Source organism: Myiozetetes cayanensis, unplaced genomic scaffold (genome assembly GCF_022539395.1).
Source record: "Myiozetetes cayanensis isolate MyiCay16 unplaced genomic scaffold, myiCay2020 scf33, whole genome shotgun sequence".
Lineage (NCBI taxonomy): Eukaryota > Metazoa > Chordata > Aves > Passeriformes > Tyrannidae > Myiozetetes > Myiozetetes cayanensis.
In genome coordinates this window covers 1,863,274-1,887,949 of record NW_026087555.1, presented here as the reverse complement: position 1 = coordinate 1,887,949, position 24,676 = coordinate 1,863,274, and the positions used below count along the sequence as shown (strand labels likewise).

Sequence of the window (24,676 nt, the reverse complement as noted above, 5' to 3'; positions counted from 1 at the left end):
AGAGAGAGAACAATGAAATATCATGAGTAACTTCTGGCATAAAAACAACCACATCCAGAAGAATCCATCTTACCAAGGTCTGTGACAGCTACCAGATAACCTGACAGCTCCCACCTCAACACCAGATATGAAATAAATAATAATTAAAAAAAAAAAAAAAAAAAACCAAAAAAAACCCCAACATTTAAGTATATTGGAAAGGGTCCCATGCTGGCCACTTCATGGAAGATGGCATAACAAGAAAAATCAACAAGGGAGAACGCTGCAGAGATTTTGTGTTCAGCAGAAGATACTTCAGCATCAGTCCTCACGAAACCGAATTTTGAAAACATACACCTAGTCCTTCATCATGTATTTTTCTGTCTCCCTATACTGTATAAATCAAAGATCTAATTCAAACACAAATACAGCCCAGATGCTGTAGAAATTCATCTCATTCAGCACTCCCTACCAACGTGTTCCTGGAGAAACAGAGAGATCAGAAAGTCAAACAAACTGTATGTCAGGGAACTGCTTTCCCCCGTGAAGCACTTGTGAATTCTGAAGGAATGCTACTCCTCCATGCCAAATGGACGTGATTTCTTTCTGTTATCAGTCCTTTGAGATGGGATAAGCCATCAGTATAGTTAAGAATGGAAACAGAATCCTAAGTCATCCATTCTATGACAATACCAGAAATTTTCTGCAGGGATTTGTATTTCTATTCATCAGCCAAAGAAACTGACAGATAAGTCTCAAGCTCTTTTTATTAAAATCTCCGGAGACATTTCCATTTCTGGTTTATGGTGATGCAAATTTGCCCTGCCTCTACTAAGGGTACTCTGGTCTTTGAACCTCAGAATTAAAAAGCCATTGATTATAACCAAATTGAATATTCAATTCAAATACATAAGATTTTAGTTTTACAGGGACTGTTAGCACAAGTAAACCCAGAGCTCTGCCTCTGCAGCCACTCTCCACTATAAGGCCAACCATAGCTTCCAACAGAGGCATCACAGAGGTGAGCAATATAAGTGTATAATCTCATAGCTGGATGGGCAGGAAAATCTCTGAGTCCAGATGAAGCCCAAGTTGCTATTATTAGTGGAATACCCAAACTCTGAAGACCACAAGGGGAAAACCTCTTCAGCAGAGTTCTATGCATCCAGCCAGAATGCGAGATCAATTTAACAACCATCAACCTAAAGTACCAAAGAGCACAGCAGCTTGAAAAACAAAACACACAGGCACATAAATTCAGAGGTTCACACAACAGTATTTATAAAGCCTTATATCCATCTACTCAAATCCAGAGACCACACTTGTCAATCCAGCAGGAATCACAAACTGTAAAAGTTAAGAGTATTACAAAACAAGAGAAAAAAATCATACAAAACCCCTAATGTAAGAGAAAAAAACCCAACATAAATACAAAGAATCAAATTCAGCAAGTTGTGAGCACTTACTTAAGTCTTGGTTTCACAGTCTTACAAAAAGATCTGAATCTCACTATGAGCCACGAGAACATTCCTACCATTTAATGTGGGCCAGAAATTCACTTCATGACTGACATAGGATGCCAGACCAGCTACTGGGCTGCATTACAATGAAATCCTTCCCTTAAACCAGCCCTCAGAAAGTTTTAGCCACAAAACCAGAGCAAGAACATGAGCAATGTTCAAGCAAGCAGCCAGGAGGCACACGTACCCCTGGCAGAAATTTCATCCTCACGAAAGAGCAGGATCTTTTCCAGTCAGGTAAAAATAAGCTTAAATATATTAAACATTAGTGAACTACACATACTTTCCCTCCTCCTCCCCCTAAAATTTCAAGATCAAGGGAGTAAAGATTTTTTTTTTTTTTAAATTTAAAGTTTAGTTATATTCCCCTCCTTTATACTGTAATCTTTTCTTTGTTTAGAGCTGGAGAATGAAAACAAACAAACACTACAAAAGCCAAAACTAAAGCCTGAAATGGTTTCAGGATACAGGTTTCTTTAACACACACATTTCAGTGTTACCTGAAGCTAGGGAGTAATTAAGCAGTGATTATAATTTAGAGTACTCAGAGAGGAACTGTAACAACTGTACATCTGGGCAGTGGGCTGAAGTAGAAGAGACGATGTTTTATTCCATCTCTTCCACACTCCTAAAGGACATGGCAGCTGGCATGAGAGTCAAGCAGCAAGGTAAGCACTCGTAGTGTGACAAAGCTTGCACGTGAACCCCATCTAAGTCTTTTTAAGATGATATGTATGTATGTATATACACACACCATATATAGATATGTCACCAAATAAACTGTCTGCAAAGTTTACTTCTCCATCGAAGGTACAAGCTGTCACTGCTGCGAGCCAGAAGCTAAATGTCATTAAGGCACAGGCTCTGACACAACTTGCCAAGAGGCAGGAGCTGCATGGAGGCCCTGCTGCACTCAAACTGTAAAATGCTGGTAACATAGCTCTCCATAAGTTTATCACACGACAGTTTCCCTTACTGAATCAGCAATCCCTGCAAACACCCCTGTGCGGTCGGTCACCTGCCCTCCTGTGGGTAGCATATGACAGACTAGGGTCTGTTGAAAGAATTTAGAATTAAAAAAGACCACCACCACCACTGCCCCCCCCCCCAAATCCTCATGAAAACCAACATCTGGTATGTGCTCATGTTGATTACATGTTTACAGTTACAACGGCAACATACCATAAAATTTTAAAGATAATATGTTAACTATTCCCCAACGCATTTTGTAATTTTGTGGCAAAGTAACACCAGCAGAACACAGAAACTGAAGTTGCCAAACAATCTCCACTAGAAAGAGTAACGTTGTTTCTTTGTTTAAAACTAAGCATTAACATTTTACAGCATAGGTGTGTTTCAGGCCAAAAGAAACTGTTTCAGGAAAAATGCTAGAGATGTTTCTGAAAAAAAAAAAAACAAAGTGAGGGGGAAACACTGCTTTGACAGTTCTCGTATTTCCTACAAATGACCCTTTGAAAACCAGTATTTCCATGTTTTAATGTGCAGACTTTGACTTGATCTTGGAGTCAGAGGTAGTGCTTTATCCAGCAGAGGGAAAATCCACTCAAACCCACCCCCTAAAAGCAGTGTTTGCATGCACTCCATAGTGGTTTGCGGTATTTGGCAGCAGTGTTGACTCCATCTTAGCTACACTGAGCAAGCTGCAGACGAGGATTGGACAAAGTTAATTCTTCTCCCTTCCTCCCCCTGCACTTGTTCTTGCTGCTGTGAACTGCCGCACCTGAATCACCTCATCTCTGCAAATGCCTCGCTGCTACACAGACTGAAAAGGTAGGGAAGGCCCCAACACAAAGGGACCAGGACAGGCAATGCAATTATATTTACTTGAGTCTGCTGAACTGCAACAAGTGGATGTAAACACAGTATTACAAGGAGAAGGGCAAGGTGAAACCTTAGCAGCAGCAGGAGAAAGGAAGAGACAGACTATTGGGAAGAGTGACAAAAAGCTTTGCAGCAACGTGACAGGATTATTTAGAACAGAGTACAAGACTAGGCAGAGAGGTGAAGACTCCACGACATCATGAACATCTCCCTGCACCTTCCTACCACTTAGGGCCTCTTTCTACAGCAAGTCTGTTAGCAAAAGCAGCAAGGTCCATTTTTAAGGTTCAGTGAGCCACACAGACGGCAATGCTGTTCCATGAAACGGAATTCATTTCCACCCACTTTCTTAAGGGGTCTCAGAAATGCTTGTGATCGTACAGCTTTGTGACTATATGCAGCCTTAGCTGCTACAACTCTGCTTTGTGCACTGGCTGAACAAACTATGACCTGAACAGCAAATCTGGAGGAGCAAACTCAAGTATATTCTATATCTGGAAAATTTAGCATTAGGAAGAAGACTGTGCCTCCTTCATTTCAGAAACCCAAATGAGGCTGGAAAGTTTTGGCAGAAAATGACCAATCTGAGTTAAGAAAGCACAGTATCACTATAAAGACCTGAATTTATCATAACTTTTCCACATGCTATATAATAATACCTTTCATGCAAACGCATGCTTTTGCCAAAGATTTCTCTCACTTTTATCTTTGAACTGTGAAAAGACTCCAAAAAGCTAAGCTAGCCAATAGCCTACATTTAAGGCAATATGCAAACTCCGCACTGAGTCATTAATACTGAAAATTTAATGACAAATGCAGCCTTTGAATAGCCACCTTGATTACAATTTTCTGCAATTAAAATCCATTTACATACTTGGAAAAATGCTTACAGAAGACAGTGCTTACACCTTTACGCATGTGGAATAATTGCAAATACACAGAGTCCAGAAGAATGTATGGCTTGCTTACTGCACCCCAAACTGTTTGAATTATTTTGGACTGCGTTTTCTCCAGCTCTGCCAGGTAAAAGGAGAGGCAAGAGGAGAGCAGGCCAGAACAAACACAGCCTCCACCATGAAGGCGGTGTTGGGAAGGGGAACCGTGCAGCTCCTGAACATCAGAGCACACGAACAGTTCCCACTGCGCAGCCACGTGACCACTGTTGGATATTAATGATTGCAGGGTCCTCCCTTCATGCCCACAGACGTGGCAACACTCATGAGGAAGAAACAAAGCAGGAGGGTGATGGGAGCTCAAAGAGAAAGACCACTGCCTCCTTTTTTAAGGAAAATTCAGCTTGCCCATTTCTCCTCTCCCCTTGGAAGTTTGAAAAGGCTGCCTTGTACTTACAGGGCACAGTCTTTAAGATCCATCAACAGAGATCTCAGAAAAAAGATTCAAGCCTGCTAATATTCTAATTTATAAGTAGAATTTTAAATACCTTTTAAACATTTAGTAATACTAGACTCTCCATAGGACTTCTGTGCCTGTACTTTAAGTATTATGAAATATAAATTAAGTTCACAATCTAGTATTTTTGTCATGGGAATGGTTCTCAAGTTCCTAGGCTTAGCAGATGGTCGATAACAGATTTCACTATTTCCTGTTTTTCCCCCATTTTCTTGGATTTCAGCAACAGAATAGATCTTTTCCTGAGCAATCTGTTCAGTTTGATTGCGTGTCTTTTCTGAATTATATCCAGTACTTATTTTTCTTTTGTAGTTTCCCCCCCCCACCGTGTCCCTTCTCTGAACACTGAAAGTTTTCTTTGGTTTGTAGTTGCTGGACAAGAATAAAAGCAAATCTCAGATGAAGCAGACAAAATGCATGTTAACTTCCATGCTGCTTTTCTCAAGTTGTTTCTATTATGCAAATTATTCTCAACAAGTCACACGCAAACACACACACTTCCTAACCTACAATTCTGTTTATTTTTACAGAATCATAATTCACTTCTCTCTGTCTTGGCTCCAACAAATTGTCCAACTTTCAGGATTCCTCTGCAGAGTTACTCCTAATTATCACACATTACAGGTAAGGGCACTGTTCCTATATAACTGATTTCAAACTTCTCTAATTCAGAACAAATCTACCTAATGCCTTGAAACTACCTCTGCCCACAGACACAAAGACTGAGATGCTTTCCCTGCCTTCCAAGGTGCTCCCTCGACATCCAGGTATGTCACCACTCCGAGGTTCACTCTGACGCAGTGGCTGTTTCCCAATATGTAATCTAGACGTGATAGAGAGGAACATGTTCAGCAGATTTATAAAAAGTTTGAATTGCTCTTGAAAACAGGCATCCAACGGCCTCCCTGCTGCCATAAAGGGAAATGCTCACAGCACAGCGACAAGAGAGGAAAATCCCAGGTTCACTGGCTCTTTAAGCCAATGCAATAAATCAAGAGTTACATAACCCATTCCCCCCCCTCCTCCTAAAAATACATTCTTAGCTTGAAATATAATTATTAAGTATGAAAAAAATAAAATGGTGTTTCCATGGTTTTTACTAGTTCTTAGGTTGAAACATGGAGGCCTTTGGTAGAAAGCCTCTGTGGGGAAATGTGAAGGGAACAGCGGCGGCAGCATTGCATCAGGATGGAGGAAGATGCACAGCACCAAGAAAGAACCGACAACTGTGCAAAATGTGCTGGTTTTTATCTGAAATGCTGCTGTCTGACTGCTCACCTACAGTCTTGGGGACCTGCCCCCCTTCACTGGAGTGGCACAGCCAACATGAACAAAGTCTGAGAGAGCTCTCTGGGTTCCAGAGGAGCTGATCCACTCTGGACCAGAAGCTCACTCTGGTCATCGGGGGGCAGAGGATGTGGTCTGAGGGTCCCAGGGGTGGGTGCTACACCCACATCAGACAAGACTCTCCTAGCCCTGCACAACTTGTAGCACCCTGAAGGGGCTCATGGGTTTCCATGGGTATGTGCAAGCCGCATACAAGGTCATCTCCAGCAACTCCCACTCTCTGAGCACAGATGGAGGCACTCCAAGAGCAGAGGACTATTTCTGGCTGACCATGTCGGGCTGCTGTTGCCTGTCCCAGCTGAGACGAGCCACAGCCCTTTGCTGCCAACCCTGGGAACAGGTGCTGCTCCTAAAGAGAACCAGCAGCAGCCCTCACTGCCAGCACCGAGGGGCTTTGTGCCCTGTTCCTGGCAAGGACAAACTTCAGCAGTACAGCGCTAGACCTCCTTCATCTAGGGAACATCAGAAACCTTGAGGGTCTGTTTCTTGGATCAGAGGAACTGTAATCTTTTTATAACTAGTTAAATGATGTCATATGCTCATTAGCTTTCCAGACTCTATTTGGAAGGCAATTTTTTTTTTTTTTTTTACTCTCTTGTTCCCGTTTTTTTTCTTGACTGCTTAGTTTTCTATTCAGCACGAGTGCTCTGCTCTGAAAATTCTGCCAAGGGTTTTCCACATTCTCTGCACAGACCTCTAACTGCATTGCAGAAAAATAAGACTCATATATACACATTCAACCTTGCTCCTCAAAGATCTTTAAAAGTTTCATCTGTTTAATTCAAGTTCCTACTGGAAAAAAAAGTTGATAATCTACCCAGAAATACAATTCTGCATGTTCCTGCACCAAGCCAAAACCACAGAATTTACTACCACAAAAAATACAGAAGTAAAATGAATGAAATTAATCTATCGGGGTTTTTTCCCTCCAATCTCTGCTGGGTCATTGCAGTAATCCAGAAAAAGAAATCTTCTGAAATCAAAACTGAAGCACTAGATTCAGCTACATTGCTTCAGTGCATAGGAAGTTCCTACTCATAGTTTAAAGCCTTTGTAAAATTAAAAGTAATTTTGAAATGATAAAGACATTACCTTGGTCAGTCTGGGATTAAAAATACTTATCTTAGGCAGGATGTCAGGAAACAAAATAGTAATACAGCAATCACTACACTAGTCTGAAATTCTGTTTAAGTTCCTTTAAGATTGCTGTAGGATTGTTCAGTATGACTGTCTGAATCGTTTCATTATGTGGCTTGCAAGCTGTATTTAGACAAAATAGATTATAAACATACCCTAAGATTTTTGACCATAACTGAATTGTCCAAATTCTACTAGAGCAGATTTTTCCTGAGGCATTTTCTTGGTAAGTAAAACAGCTATTTCTCTCACTGAATTGTAACGAATGACAAGACTGAATTTCATCTTTTCCCCACATGTATCAGCACAAAAGAAACGAGCAGACAGGTTATCTTTCTGTTATAGCACTGAAGTTCTTCCATGCTCCACTGAGCTCTGGTTACAAAATTGGATGAGACTCCACAGTTTGTGCCATCCTCCATCTTACAAGGTAACCCCTTTCATAAATTCCCAAGCCTTATTTTAAAAACTAATCAAGTTTTTTAATCTTCTGACTCTCCTCCAAAGAGCTGTTTCTGAACATTGCCTTTCCAATGACAAGACTTTTAATCTCCATGTCCAATGCACACAACCCAAGCTGTACGGGCTCATCCTAGTCCCAGCATTGCTACTCTTCCCCTTCAAAATAACCCCCTCAAAAAATCACAGAAATTTTAGAACAGTTCTTACTCCCTCTAAAAGTTTTATTTAAAAGCAAAACATCCCCCCATACGTTCTCTCAGCCTTCCTTTCCTCAGACAGATACTACCTGCTTTACCAGCCTCAAGGCATAAGAGGACTGATCTTCCTACCTTGCAAGTAAACATCATACAACCCTTACAGCACGGAGCTTTTTTTTTTTTTCTTTCAGAATACCACTTGTACATGGTCTAATGGTGTCCCATGTCTTTCTTCTTCACATTTTCATAAAAATAGTATTGTTTTACTAAAATGCTCCCTTAGCACACTGTTGAGGATTATTATCGCCACACAAAAGAATAAGAGTCACGTACAAGCATTGAATATTTAATTATAGAAGTGGGACAAGGCTCAAATGTTGGAAGTGCAAGATCATGCATTTAGTTATTCTTGACTCTTAGTTGTTGTCATAAGTTCGGGAAGAAGAAAATGACAAAGACCAGCTGATATCTACTAATAAGCATTCCCTAGCACAATCCATTTGTCTCTCCCCATAAGATAGTCTTAATCCAACACATCTCTCATTTTTTTTTATTCCTCTCTAGTTTGAAGTCATATATTTTCAATTTGCCACTCTACCAAAGGCTCCACTGAAATTTTGTCTTAATCTGGTAGGATTAGTTTTGGCAAATGTTTTATTTCAATTACTTTGCATCTGCCTATTTTTCCAACAAATGCTGTTCTGGTGCTTTGCGTATGATGCACTCCAGGTTTGTAGGCTTGTAGTTATGTGGATTAATGCGTTCTGTTTCTCAAAGTTCAGTATTTATGGCAAAGGTTTCGCATATTTGCTAATGAAATTAATGTGAAACCTCCTCCTCCAATCTGGGACTGAAATCAAAAAAGGAATACGCCCAATGATTTTGATGCAACATGAAGGTCTCTGCCACCAAAGCTCCCTAAAACTGTGTCAGGACACAAATGGAAGAGTAGTCCTAGGAATAACCATGACTATATCTTAGTACTTCTTCAAAGATAAATTTCATTCGAAGGAACTTCTGATTCCAAAAAACGAGTCAGTAATAAAGACCTTCTCTGGAGGTTACCTAAATGCATAGACATACATGAGTTTCACTTGAAACTGCTACAAGAGCAAGAAACAACACTTTATTAATTCTGTTCTCCAGTGAAGGAAGATACATGATTCACACAGGAATTATTTCCAAAAGTAGACACACACTTTTTTTTCTCTGTCTCCCCCCATAGATACAAATATATAATATACCAGGGTTTTAAATCAGAAGGAAAATTCATTGCAGGAAACAACTCTTCAGACACAGAATTCTGAGCTAAGAGTCTTCTAGTTCACACAAATAGCTCACATGTCTGTTAAGAGATCTGCACGTTATGCTCAGGAAAATATGCAATAAAAGATTCTACCACTTGACAGACTAAATAAACTCATGCCCAAGATCTGTTTACAAGTACTCTTAAACACTATTAATAATTGAAGTTCAACAATGGAAGGCCACGAGGCACAGTGTATGAACAACAAAATGACCATTTTTTACTTTCCTGTGCAGAATGGAAAACTGATCACTGGGAACACCTTTTTTTGCTTTGAATGAAAGTGTTCTCACTCACTCTTTTGCACAGGATTTTATTCTTCATACGATAAAAGGTTTATGTTAGAAAAATACTTGAAATTAAATAAAATCATTGCAAAAATTAAACAGGAATAAACCAACCACAAAGAAAGATGTTGCTGAAGTACTAATATGCTGCCAAACTTCCTTGAAGTCATTAATGTCTCTATCAAAACCAAGAAAACTCGTAGATTCAATGTGTATAAAAAGCTGCATTACCTCACTCAGAAGCAATGAAAGCAAGAATAAATTTGAGAGCAAGCCTTCTCAGCACAGCCAACTTGGTGAACTTCAGCCTCAGATTTTCATTATTGGTTGCAAGGACAGAAACCAGCCAGGTCTGGCCGTGAGACACACAGTCCAAACAGCACTGGACACCAACTGTTCCATCTTTATGGCTGGTTTTAAATATGTGACATGAAGGAAGTTCCTTTCCAAGGAAGGGAAAGGACATGGTAAATTTCAAGATAAACAAAAAACCCATGTAGGAGTGGTTTTATGTTATATGCCCTCTGTACCTTGAAAGTATTGGGTGTTTTATTACAGTCAGACAAGTGAGAAAATGTTGTGCCCCACTTTCTACGAACCAGAAGCTACTTTTTGAACTATTCAAAGCACAGGCTTATTTCTTCTTGGGAAAGTTTCTGCAATCATCAGGACAGAAAAAAAGCAAATCAAAACTGAATTCATGAATCCAAAACAATTCCTGGAGAAGCATGTTCCCCTTCCCCCATCCTTTTTTTTTTTTTACAAACAGATTTGTAATTGTGCCATTTGGCATTTTTTAGTACGAAATACTATAATCAGTTCCTTCTTTCTGTGGTATGCCACTCTCATCCTGATGGATTTTTCTCACAGAACCATCACTTTTGGGACTACTCTATCATAAGAGCCACCACATTACATTTGACAGTCTGCACCAGATAAAATGAAGGGCATCCAAACAGGGACAAGGTCATTCAGACTTCTGAATCTTTATGGAGAGCATTTAAATTGCGCGTTAAGAATAAAAAATGTACTGAAAAGTCAAGATTGCATGGAAAGTGCTTTAAGTTGGTATGATTTGGGATAAAATTAGCAAGAATTGTATCTCTGCCAAGTGCTATAAAATGATGATGCAATAATTTTAGCCTTTCAAGTAACCACATGTATGGAAGTGATTAAAATGTTTCCTTTATAAAATTAACTAAGAAAACTGCAACAGAGACTAATAAACCACTTCTTGAAGTTTAGGCGTGGAAAGAGGCAGTACAAATGCAACCACTCGTATTTCACAGACTGAGGTCTGTTGTTTTTTCTTGACTGAAAGCCATAGTCAACTGTTTCACACCAAAATGAGTATGACGTGAGATACATTTTCTGGTTGCACCTCCAGTATTCCTAAATTCTCCAGCTGAGGATTAAGTTGACTAGCCAGAAGGACATCAGACTGAAAGCAAAAGCTATGGTACAAACTATGTGACACATGAAGCAATGCTGCCGAAAATATTAACATTCTCCTCACCTGTTCCCTAATTGCTTATACACCAGTGCCAAGTGCTTGGTTAAAATGCAAAAAAAAAAAAAAAAAAAAAAAAGAAAATTCTTCCTTTAGAGAAGTATTGACACAAACAGGGTGAGAAAAAGGGTGTGATAATTCACATCCTCCCCATATTAAAGCTATTGGTTCTACCCTTCCCAAACAGGTTATGAGATATGTACGACATTTTACATGAAACCTCGTTTTCTGTTTTACATATGTGGATGACTCAGTTGCCTACTTGGATGTTGCACTCGGATAGATGTGCAGGCTAACTCCCTGCAGCACAGAGGTGCCGAGAGGAGCCTGTGATCCAACTGTGTTAGAGAATGGATGTCATCAACTAAGCAGCTAGTGAATAAATGAAAAGAATTATGCTGCAGAAACAGAAGTCCTCGGCTTTGAAGATGCATACTCTAGACTTCCTACAGCCTGTAACAATCCATCTGAGTTTCTAAATGCATGGGTCGCTTTCCAGTGCTAAAAATAAGCCATTGAGATACCACATTAGTAACCAGTAATTGTCTAAAGAGAATCACCACCACTGTCAGGTCACACACGAGACAACACTCGGCTAAACTGCCATCTTTGTTGTCCCCTGTCTAAAATAAAATATTAAGGGGACAGTTTAAAGGCTTTACAGGTGCCAGTAAGCCCACTGGTGATTACATCCCTCAGGCACACACATTTCTGCAACTACCCATACCTAGATAGTAGCTGCTCAGTCCTTTCTGTCATCCACACCCAACTGGGAATCCCAAATGCTTAATCCAGGGTCATGCCCAACCTGGTAAGTCTCTTCAGAACTGGCCAGACTCTAGTAAGCATAGTGCTGGTATTCCCAATGGTCAGGTCATGAGAGGTAGAGAACCAGCTCTGAATCAGCCAGACAGGGACTCCAATCCACAGCCTTACTTTGCAAAATAATGGCACAGACATTGGGTAGAAGCCCATGCTAGTTTGGTAACAAATGAGAGGCTGCACCAAAAAATGCAGAATACCAAGAAACAAGTGAAAGAACAAAAAAGGATAGGAAATTCATTAGGAAAAATAAAAACATTGGCCAATTTTCCCCAGATGACATGGTTCGCAAACAAAACTGACAAAGGAACAGAAAGCCCAGGAAAACCCCGAAAGTACAGACTCATTGCTAGGCAAGTTGTTAACAACTGGGCACAGAGGACCTGCTGAACAGAAAGCAGCAGATTACTTAGATCTAGAATGAGAGGCTTGCATCACAGGAGGGCGATAAATAATTTCCAGCCCATTGGTTGTTTAAGCATCCTCCTAATTTACATCTGTTAGGGATATGCATATTGAAATTAGCAAGCCTGACTAGGCTGTAACAATTCAGGAGTTTGACTAAGAGATCTGTCCCAAAGAATATAGCTTTAAAAGAAGTTTTGGTCAAAGCAAATAAAAAGAAAGAAATGAAATGAAAGGTTTCCAGGCTGTTGCAAGACAAGCCTCAAAACACACATGTACAATCTGGTATTGTCGGAGGCTCAGTATAAATGACAAAAGTTCATGAGTAAACATGGACTCAACGTTTCTGAACAATGAATTCTCTTATTCTTCAAGATACTTCAACTTAGTGTACAAACCAGAAAAAGTACTCATTACACAACAGATTAATAACAGGCTGGCATCTCCACAGGCAGCTGCAGGTGAGGGAGCCACACTGCACGCCACCACATCTGGCTCTGCAGGACTCGGGGTCTGGGATTGGTACTGCACTGTACTTACTCTCAAATCACAAATATATTCCTGGATATTTGATTAGCAATGAATTTAAAGACTGGGAGAGGATACAGCATTAATATGGCAGTGCTCTCTGGACTGGTAACAAACACTTCTTAAACGTTGCCATTTGATACCCATTTAGAAATGAGTGCCATCCATGGAACTGCCACTCTCTCTCTCCCTCCTTTTTGCTGCTGTCTTTTTTTAGGATGGCTAAAATGGGCAAGAGCAACTCCAAAGGAGGTCACCATGACCTGCTGGAGTAAACCACACACTGGTAATCTTTAGGCATATTTACTTAGCGTACTCAATTATAAAATGAGTGAAAGCAAACTAACAGTCAATAGACAATACAAACTTCCACAGCAAATACATTTGTGGGAGAGGTGCAGAAAAGAATTATTTGAGTACTGAAGATAACAGAAAATTTAAAAATAAGTCACTTCACTTTTCTTAAGAGAAACCCTGCATACTCAAAAGACTTTTAAAGAGCTTTTAAACAAGCATTTGTGACCAAATCAGGAGAAAAGCTTTTAACAGGCAGGGTAATAAACCACAGAAACAAGCTGGGAAGGGAAGCTGTATATCCTCCATTTTTTATTATACTCTAAAAAAGACATATGATCTCATCTGGAAGATGCCTCAACTAAAGAAGTGCTTTTGTTAAGCATGCAGTGTTGAGTTCAGTGCTTCACAGTGGAGGGGTCGGCAGGTGGAATTCAGCAGCCAGGATTGGAAAACCTACCATTAGGCTCCCAAACTCCTTCTGCCAGGAGCCTGGGCTTTGAGCTCCCCACTCTTTAGAAGGTTGATTTCTTCTGGGCTCAGCCTTCTTTAAATGTTAGAATGCCATCTCAGCTATTTCACCTTTAACAGCAAACATCATGGAAGCAAGAGGGTTTTTTTCTGGCTTAAGCTGCTTGTATCGTCTAATTTTCTTTTTTCTTGAAAAAAGAAAATAAAAAAGGAAAAATAAAAAATAGATGACTCCCAATATATTATTTACTTTGTTTCTACCCAGAAGGTGCGTGAAGACACATGAACACTATTTTTACAGTCCTCACACATGAACAAAGCATGTTACAGGGCCATATTCAATGTTACTTTAATATTCATAAAGCTGATCCTCTCTCTGCAGAGAAAAAAATTTTTTCTAAACTTTCATTATTTCTCAGTTTTTCAAAGTCAGAATTAAGAAACTGGCTATAAATGAGTTTATTTCACAATGTTAGAGAGAAACTGAAGTGTATACCAAGAGTACACCCCTCTTTTGAGTAGGGCTAAATCCCCATTCTTGGTTGTGTTTTGGTGAATCCTCCACTCAAAACAGCAGAAATGATTTTCGCAATTATTTCACACATGGTATCATGGACACTATTCTTCTTCTATCCAGTTAAGTGGGAAATTTTGCCTGGCTATCTCAGGCATAATTTACAACAGAAGGTACTATAAAAGCTTCCAGTTAGATTTCCTCAACAAAGGTCTTCTTGCTGGACTTGCAAATACATGGGCAAAGTCTCACCACGTGTCCCCTCTATAATATTAAAAACACAATCTAAATATTTTTATGTAAATAATAAAAAAAATTACAATGTACTATCTCCTCCTAAGTTTCTCCTGTATCCCCAGGATGTCACAATGACGTTTCAGAGAAGTAAAGCACTGTCACACAGAGGAAGCTGCTTTAATGGAAAATGCTTCATATACATGTTACAGTTCTTGAGGCTTAACCAACATTTCATACAGCCTTGCCCAAGGCAATCATCAGCTTGTACTCTCCCATATGCAGATCCTCAGCTGGGAAACATCTTTTCAGTAAATGAGATCAATACACAAATGTTAACCCACCAGGGACGATCTCCAATTAAGAATCCAAAAGCTTTCCATAACAACTGATGTCCCACCTTTTCATCCTTAGCCTGCCAGCAGCTCCTGTAAGCTACAAAGGGTTAAAATCTTCAACTGCGTGGCTGAAATTACTTGCTGATGCTCTAACACCAACCAAAACTTGCAGCCAGTGTGTATTTGATGCTGTAGAACGAATATTTAACTGCTAATATTTAATTTAAAACTAACACTTCCTTAAAATAAAACACATCTACATGCATTAAATAAGTACATATGCATCAACTGTAGTAAAGTATCAAAAGCCTCATTTCAAAAAAAACAAACCTTGATCCCAGCAAGTCAGCTTCCTGTGGGCACCACAAATAACATCACTCATCAGTAGATTTAAAAAAAATAAACCCAGAAACATCTTATTGTTTATTCTTGCAGGGCAAAGCTTCTCCAGAAAAAATGAAATACTGTTTTTCACATCAAGACCTGTTAATCTGGTCTCAGATACCTGCTTGAATATATCTATGTTGAAGGGTTGCACAGTGGATCTCAGTCAGCACGGCTGAAGACAGGAGGGCTGCCCAGACTCGGCTTGGGACGAGGCTCATCTAAAGAGTTTGTACTCCTGATGAAGAATCACCAACTGCAGGAAGGAAACCTGACTTTCTAACCTCAGAGTTGGATTGCAGCAAGATAAAACATCACCCAACTAACTGAAGAGAGAGGAAGTCAAAGGAAAGGAACTGCTAACATCACACTGGGTTTATGAACATTTTGTAAGTCGAACTGCATTCAATTTTCACAATATTGACGTGTATTTATAAAATAAGAGCGGGTCTGCAAAAAGACCCTGAAGTAATAAAGGTAGCCTAGAATTAAAACCAAAGCATTCTGGGGACAATCTACAGCATCACCTCCTTCACCAGATGCCTACCCACATCAAACTCCTTAAAACCAAGATCTGCCACACCACCCATCAGTTTCAAAACCTCAATTCCACCTGGCACAGATGGAAATCTGGGAAGTGTTTGATGAAATTAGGAAAGAAGAGGTGCTTGTGCACACCTGCCTCCTGCCACACATTCCCTCCATTCAGCAGAGGAGAGCACAACCCAGCCCCATGGATCTGCCACTCAGGCAGCTGGCCCACACCTTGTCACAGCATCATGGGCTGAGCAGGGAAACAGCCTCACCCACATGTCTTTGCAGTGCAGGAGAAAGAACAGCCTCATGAATTTAAAATGCAAAAATTCTGGTTTGAAAGCACAAGAATCTTTACTCTTCACATTAAATTACATCTTTCCTCAAAAATCTGCAAGTCGCATCCCCATTGAGCTCCAAGTCACGATGCTGACAGGTCACCTTAGGTGATGGCAGCAACAGGGAAAAAAAGTCTGATTTTTTTTGGTGAATCTTTTCTTTTTAAAATAAAATATATAAACCTTTGCAAGATAGCTTCCATTTAGAGAATTCATTTGATGATGGTATTCCATACAGTAAGCACTGCTTATTGAATACTATATTCATGCCTATTGAATATTATTCAGCTTTTTATTTAAACAGACACCTGAAAACAACAGCCCAACATTATAGAAAAATGACAGATTGCATCTTTTCATTTGCTTTCTTCAGCCATTAAAACTGGGAATGGAGAGAAACATAGGTCAGTTCCATATACTTCAATGGCTTAAGGAGAACCTACTGTAAAAAATACCAGAATGACGAAAAAGAGCCTTTCAAACAAAGAGCATTTAAGGAGATAAATCTTTAAATGGGGGAGAATTATTATTTATGAATATCCTATAAATAACTTAGTCAAATCCTTCTGTTGTGACCTAGACAAAAATTCATATTTCCTCAACGTAAATATTCCCTGCTGCACAATATGAGCAGCCTTGAACATTTACTGTGGATGTTCATATACATATTTATGAGAAATATAATTTCCTGCTGGTGTGCCTATTGACTGACATGAGTCAGTCACATGAAGAAAATGAAAGTAAGAGGTGAGCAGTGGTCAGATGAGATATATTTCTATAAAAGCCTTGGAAAGTCGAGAAGGCACAAGACAGCAGATATGCTCTCTTCAGAGCTATAAAAATATTTAAGCATTACAAGTTAAAGTGTCACTGTGCCAGCAAATATGCTTTAAGAGATGCATGTTTGGCAGATCCAGGCATATCCCAAAACACTACCCTGAAACTGCAGGGCTAATAGCTTCCCAACACGTATTTTCTGCACATGCTTGGGCTTGGCAGGGAGGTTACATAGCTTCAGTATCAGTCAAAGAAAACAAGTCCACACTATCAATGATGTTAATTAACATATTCTCTACCTCTTTAATATAACTTAGTATTAGAACAAGTCAAAGTTGCAAAAGACATTTCCAAAGTCTTACAGCAACATTCCCTTAGCTTTCCTCAGTGCTCCAACCCTGCCTGCAAAACACCTCGTCCTTGAAATGCCCTTCAACTGCAGTAGTAAAGCACCAACTACAGTCAAGCAGGTCTTTTACATGTAAAAAACCTGTTTCAGATTTTAGAAGGGAGACCTTGCAAATAACGGATGATGAAGCAGAACATAGTAGAAATGTCAGCTTTAGCTATGCAGCATCCTCTTAGGTTTCTGTTATAGCTATAAAGGCAGGATTGCAACAGCTTGTAAGGGTTTGTCAAAATCTGGACCATGGTCTCACTCTGCTAAGAATGGTACTCAACTCATGGGGAAAAGTATTTCAATGCCTCTCTGGAATTAAATCCTCCATTACGTAAACGTCATTAAAAAAATAAAATAAAAATAAAATAGGTCTAAATTTTTGCCTATTTCCAAAGTTTTGCTTTGCTTATGGATAATGCTTTTCAGGTTTATATATAAGGATTGTTTTAAGTGTCTCTTTCCACACGCAAATAAACAATAATCTCTGCAAAAATATTTTCCATGGATTTACTGCTCATTAAAAAATAAAGAAAATTCCCTGTAAGCTCATTAAAACGACAAACCCACCAGCAATATTTTTCAATGAAAAATGCATCCAAATAAAGCTTGCAGGGGGAAAAAAAAAAAAAAAAAAAAAAAAAAAGGCGCAAACAAGAAAAACAACCTAAAGTTCTTCCTGGCCAGGAGATTAAGTCAGCTCCCATCTGCCTGGGTCTGAATCCTCATCTTTTCTTCAGCATCATCTTCTTGCTCTCAACCCAAATGCCTGATTCTTAACACAGAAAGGGCACAAGGAATGCTGCTGGAAAGTCCTTATCTATTGCAAAAGAGGGCACAACTGGAAGGGCAAGGACAAACAGCTGGAGAATGCTCAGGAGGTGATGCACAGAAAAGCAGCAGACAGCATGGGGCCTTTACAGGATTCCACTGCTCAGCTCGATCTAAGCAGCCGAGACAAACATGAGCTGTATTTGATAAAGATCAAACGCCCTCCACACCCATCCTTCCCAAAATACACAATAACAGTCCGGTATGACCATCTCCTTCTGATCCAGGTTGTCGTCTGTTACAGAGAAAAGGCCAAAATCCTACTTTAACCTTTAACACAATAATGTGTTAATCAGAATTTAGGTGCTACAAGCAATAGCACTACTTGACATCCCTGCATATTTGGGCACCCGTTTTCTAACTCAGCAAATATAATAACATCAGAGAATGCTTTGGGTTGGAAGTGATCTTTAAGATCAATATACAGAAAATTTATTGCAGTCCCCACTATGGCTAAGATACCAATTCCCAGAGTATAACAATTAGTGATCCAGTACAAGTAAGCAAATAATCCCATCCTGTAATCCATACACAGTGCCTTACCAAATGCAGTTCTGTAAAACTGAGAACAGCTCTGAGACAAAACTACTGAAGGAAAAATTAGGGATGCAAATGGTAACTTGGAACTTCTAATACTAAACATTGCATTGCAAAATTAGTAAGAAAAACAACTTAGTTAAGCGTAGCAGAAAAAGCAGCTCCCAACAACGTTTCTCACCCTGGTATACATGTGAAAAAATGGAAGCCAACAGAAAGTTTTATTAATTAGAAGTGTTAAAATAGAAGAAAGGCAAAGTACTAATCATCGTTAACATGAATAAAAGAAAAAGGCTCATTTAATTTTACTGGAACAAGCAAAAAGAGGAACCAATAGCCATATTAAAATTGTAGAACTGCTGCTAATAGTGAAAAAAAAAAAGGCATAAAGGCAGAAAAAAGGGAAAAAAAAGGCAGAGACATAGAAGAGATATTTTTGTTCAGCATCTGAAGAGTTAAACAATGTTAGACAGTGGCTATTAACATCTAACTCTTTGAGATCATTAGGTCCCAATAACTTGTCACAAAAAAACTCAAGAGATTTTTCTAGGTTATTAACACTCCTTTTCAGAAAGTCCTAGAGCACCAGGGAAGTTCCAAAACCCTGGAAGAAAACTGGGGTTGATGCAATACTTAAAATGATAATTGGGGAGAATAATTTTATGATACCCTGTCATCCGAATACTGAGCCCATCCAAAATAGTGAGAAGTTTGATTTAGGATTTTATTAATAAAGACTTTAATTAATAAGCATCAAGTAATTAAAGCAATTAATATCAAACAAGCTCATGAAAAGTAAGTCCTGTCAAACTAATTAATTTTTTTTTCAACAGAACTTTAGTTTTTTAATTGTTTTTAGCTGCGAAGACAAGCATTGATGAGATATGCTGCTTCGGCACGGAACTAGACTCAGTTCCGCACAACATCTTGATTAAGAAAATAGGAAGATTAAAAAAAAAAAAAAAAAAAAAAAAAAAAAACCAAAAAAAGAAAAAACACTAGCAAACACTAAAAGAGACTGGGAGGCAGACTGAGAGGTGATGGGCAAGGCAGAAAATGCAGTGGGTAAGAGACCACCTCTGGGGTGGTCTCCTTCAAGAGGCACCCTATAGAGCCAGCTATTGACACCATGGGAGAGACTTGTGGAGCTTGGTCTGTCCAACTCATCCCCGGGAGACCTTCAGCAACTTCTCAGCACATATATATGTGGAAAAAAAGTTTTATTACAGAAATGTCTTTTGCAAGCATAATAAAAATCCACTGTCTAGAAGCTGGAAAAAACCTTCTGAGCAAAACTGAAGTACATTTTGCTTTCCTTCAATAAGCTTACAAAAGGTGTTTCTCGTGCACTGGTATAGATTGTAACCCACTGGAGCATGGCTTCAGAAGCTTTCTCTTTGCTTTTAAGGGTTTTCTGTATAGATCCCTAGTATTTTGAGGCACTGTGCGGTTACCAAGCACTTGTCTAGAAAACTCAATTTACAAGAAAAAAAAAAAAAAAGGCTGAAAATAAAACAAAAGATAAGACCAATTCTCTTTTGCTTGTGCAACCGCACATAATTGCCATTCTCATTCTCACAATATCCTCTAAACATACCTCAAAAGAAAATATTGACTGAATTAAATATTAAATACCCGATCAACTCATCAGAATAAAACACCCAGCGGCTTCCATCTTTGTGCATCTTGTCTTGCACTGTTTCCACATATCCTTAACTGAGAGCTAAATAAGTTTTCTGAAAGATAAAGGTTGCTTACAGTTTAGTGTTTGATGCAAGGACAGGCACCATCCTGAGTTCTTGTTTTTGTAATGATTTTCTCCACTTTGTTTGGAAGCAGAGACACAATTTCTCCATTTATGTCTAAACCTTTCCTGCTCCTCTCCTCAGTTAAAAAAATCCCAAATCTAACAGCTCAGAAAAGAGACTGTAGAGACTTAACAAAGCCCCAGATGGGCTTCTGGTGCTGAAGTGTGCCCAGAGAAGGGCAACAAAGCTGGCGAAAAAACCAGAGCCCAAGTCTTAGGAGGAGAACCAAGGGCTCGAGTAAACCTTATCACTTTCTACAGCTGCCTGAAAAGAGGTTGCAGCAAGGTGGGGATGAGTCTCTTCTCCCACATAACAAGCAGTGGGACAAGAGGCTTCAAGTTCAACAGGGAAGGTTTATATTGGATATTAGGAAAAAGTCTTCACAAAAAGGATTACCAGACATTGGAATGGGCTGCCCAAGGAAATGGAAGCGTTCAAAAGATGTCTAGATGTGGCACCTGGGGACATGGTTTAGTGATGAACACAGCAGAGCTGTGTTAACTGTTGGACTCAAGTACCTTTTCCAACCTTAATGATTCTGTGATTCTAGATTCCAACTGACCTTTGATTTTCAAGAGGCAAAATGGTGACTTTTAAGCAAGAAGATTAAACACTCAAAATCAAAAGTGATACAAGAGAAGCAAAGACAAACTGAAAAACCAAACAGTCAGAAATAAGGTAGAAACTGCATTGCAAATTTCAAAAGAAGCTTGAGGAACCTGTATATGAAATTACTGCACGGAGGCTAAAACAAAGTAAATGAGACCCTCTGCAACTGCTTGAATATTCTCATTTTCCAACTCTAAGCTTGGCACCTGGTGGATAAGTATATGTCTGTCTTTTTCCTGCATTTTTTGAGTTCCAAAAGTGTGACTAAATACCAACATAAATAGTACCAAATGATACATTGTCAGAGTGTCTAAGCAGTATAATAGAACCCCCGCTAAAATACAACCTCCTCAGACTTTTATTTTATTATGTTTCCTCAATACGCATATTTTTGAAGTTAAAGATCTCTGGAAATAACAGAATTGCTCCTAATACATGTAAAACATGCATTGTAGGTATATCAGAAACAGTTAAAGGAACACTGTTTATAACATTTTTCCAAAGCTAAAAGATATGTTGGAAAAAGAGTTTTAAGTACTCTTAAGTCATCTTGAAAGCTACTGCCAGTGGTAAAAGGTATCAAAGAACCACAGAATGGTTTGGGTTGGAAGGTACCTCTAAAATCATCTTGTTCAAAGCCCCCTGCCATGGGTTGGGACAATTTTCACTAAACAAGGTTGCTCAAAGCTCTATCCAACCTTGCCTTGAACACTTCCAGGGATCGGGTGTCTTCTCTGGGCAATTTGTGCCAATGCCTCACCACCCTCACAATGAAGAATTTCTTCCTAGTACCTAAACTAAACCTATTCTCTTTCAATTTGAAGCCATTCCCCTTGTCCTATCCCTACATGCCCTTGTAAAAAATCCCTCTCCATCTCTCTTGGAGCCCCTTTAAGTACTGACAGGCTCCCAGAAGGTCTCTTTGGAGCCTTCTCTTCTCCAGATTGAACAGCCCCAACTCCATCAGCCTGTCTTCACAAGAGAAGCGTTCCAGCCCTCAGACCATCTTCTTGACCTCCTCTGGACTTGCTCCAACAAATCCATATTCTTCCTATGTTGGGGACCCCAGATCTGGATGCAGTATTCCAGGTGAAATCTCATCAGAGCAGAGTGGCAGAATCACCTACCTCGACCTGCTGGACACACTGTTGACTCACGTTGAGCTTCTCATTCACCAGCATCCCCAAGTCCTTCTCCCCAGTGCTGATGCCAACCCATTTTTTGCCCAGCCCATATCCACGTTTGGGATTGCCCCAATCCACATGCAAGATCTGGCCTTGTGCAACTTCACAAGGTTGGCACAAGCCCACCTCCCAGGGTCCCTCTGAATGGCACCCCTTCCCTCCAGCATGTCAGGCTGCACCACACAGTTTAGTATCCATTTCATTTTTTTCTTACAGTGAACAGTATACAGTGAAGCCTACTCAGTTTTTCCACAGTTTTATTTCAAGGTGGAAGCGAAACTAAATCAGAACGCCATAAGTAACAACAATTTCATAGACTTTTGCCAAACCCACAGGTGCTATAGAAATCTACTGATATTACTATTTCAACAAAAGACTTTTCTGATATATTCTTAAAATACAACAAAACCACTAAGGATGCATGCGGGAAACTCCACACACTGGTCAAGAAGAAGGAATTTTTGGCTATACATTGATTTCAGACAATATTAGTTACTCTATCAAATAAGAAATTAACAATTCCTACAGGCTCTATATGAAAAAAAACCCAAACAAACTCTTTCTGCATCTCAAAGTCTCAAAGCAATCAGATAGAAAGATTTTTGCAGTCATCCTCCTGGATTCTTATAATCTTGATCCAAATTACTAGAGTAGAAAAAAGTTCAAGAATTGTTTAGGTATAGGCTTCAACAACAGAAAAAAACCCACTTCATTGCAGTTCTAGAAAGGGCTAAAAAACAAATTATAGGATACTGTTGAAAACAGTTATCAAAAAGAGGCCATTCTACTTGTGAAGTTAAATGCATAGCAACAGTGAATGGATCTTCAAGGAGATCCATGCAAGAGTATTTCACAAAAATGTCATGAAAACAGAATGAATAAAAACAAAACTCTTTAAATATGCAGCTCTGATTTCTCTGGAAATATAAACCCCTGTTAAAAACTGTTAAGTTTAAAAAAAAAAAAAATTACAACTCAAGTATGACCTAAATTTACTATATTCAGTCCTTACAACATACTCTGTAAACATTCTTTAGCTAGAGGTTGGCTGCCAGCTAGCCCCTACAAATTAGGACATAGCCAGACGGACACATTCTGCTACCAAAATATTATTTTACTAACACAAAATAAACAGATGTCTTATTTAGACTGAGATAGGAGATAAGAAAGTACAATTAAATTCAAGCAATTGCAGCAACACAATCCCTTCTGACTAGGTAAAATTTTCTAATGTAGAATATCCCTTAAAAAACCCCAACAAGTCAATAGTGCCCGAAGCCAAGTATCCCTCTTTTTATCATTACAATCCTGCTGGTCACATCATCAGATGACATTTCTTGGCTTAGGCCCTTCTGATGAGCTATTTCTATAATGTACACGAAGGCAGTATATATACATATATACAAAAAGAAAAAAAAAATCAATGCTTCAAAGGTATTTTCATATTTGTAGTGCCTATACTATGTATTGCTACACAATTTTCCACATTCACTTGAGATGAAATTTAGTTCCCAAATAACTGACACGGAAAAGCTGAAAGTGCTGGTTTTTGGCCTTTTTTCCTTGCCTCACAGTTTGCCTAGGCAATTATTTCTGAAGGAGAATAAGCCAAGAAATTAATGGCAACCTGATGAAGATCACCTTTTACTACCTTTTAAAAGATCTTACGATCTCTACTCTTCCACAGGCTCTGGGCCTTTTAAGATCCCTCTATCTGTGCCTTCCATTAAACTGCAAAGTGAAACTACCAAATGTACTATGCAAAGGCAAGACCTAGGAACAGAATCAAACTAATTTACATATGTAACAAGAACATGGGCACCAATAACTGAAAGAATAAATGCAGGAGTAACAAGTCCAAGGAGTAAAAATTCTCTAAAGATGCAAAAATTAACAGTGATTAATTAATTAATGACCCAGCACAGATTCGAGGTAAGCTGCAGAGTAAACATTTGCTTGTAAAGATGGCCTTTTCTTCCCTTTTTTAATTTTGGATTAATAAGGAATTCTTATCTCTCAAGAAAAAAAAAAAAACAAAACCAGCATGTAAAAAAGACCAAAAACCTAAACAAAAAACCCCACTCTGCGAACTCTGCAGGAGCACAAAGCTTCCAGGTTTCCCTTTAGTACAAGAAAGGAAAAGCAAGCCCTCCACCACCCCTCTCTGTAACCTTTTGCTGACAGACCTCCCCGCTACAGAAGGCAAACTCTCAAGAAAGTCACTGCCCCAGCTACTCGAGCACACCCCAACATGCAGAGGGCTGGAGGGTTGCTTCCCAGGGCTCCTTCCCAGCTGAGAGGCTGCACAGTTGTCGACCAAAAGGAAGCCACATGGCTATCAAGTGTTTTTATATCTTCTACTTTCATGCATTATGTTATTGCTGTACTTCAAAAAGCTTGCTTAGATCACTTATGAAGTCAGTCATGTTCATTATATAGGTAAAAAATACTGATCCAGATAGAGACTGCTTTTCACATGGTATCATTGCAATATTTTTAATAAACCAATCTATTCCTCTAGCACATCCTATTTTGAAGCTTTCTATCCAACTCAACAAAGCTGGTACAAAACACCAATGCTTTCAGAGATGTCACAACAAAACAACTTTCATCAGAACAAGAAATGCAATTACATGATTTTTTTTTTTTTAAATCCTCCTCTCTGCTTTGGCTT

General features: G+C 39.2%; 1 protein-coding gene across 2 annotated transcripts in view; it reads right to left on the bottom strand.

Annotated features, from left to right (window-relative positions):
• Window positions 1-24,676, bottom strand: part of NR3C2 (nuclear receptor subfamily 3 group C member 2) — a 207,001-nt gene that overhangs the window by 110,719 nt on the left and 71,606 nt on the right. The gene's annotated exons all lie outside the window — the stretch shown is intronic.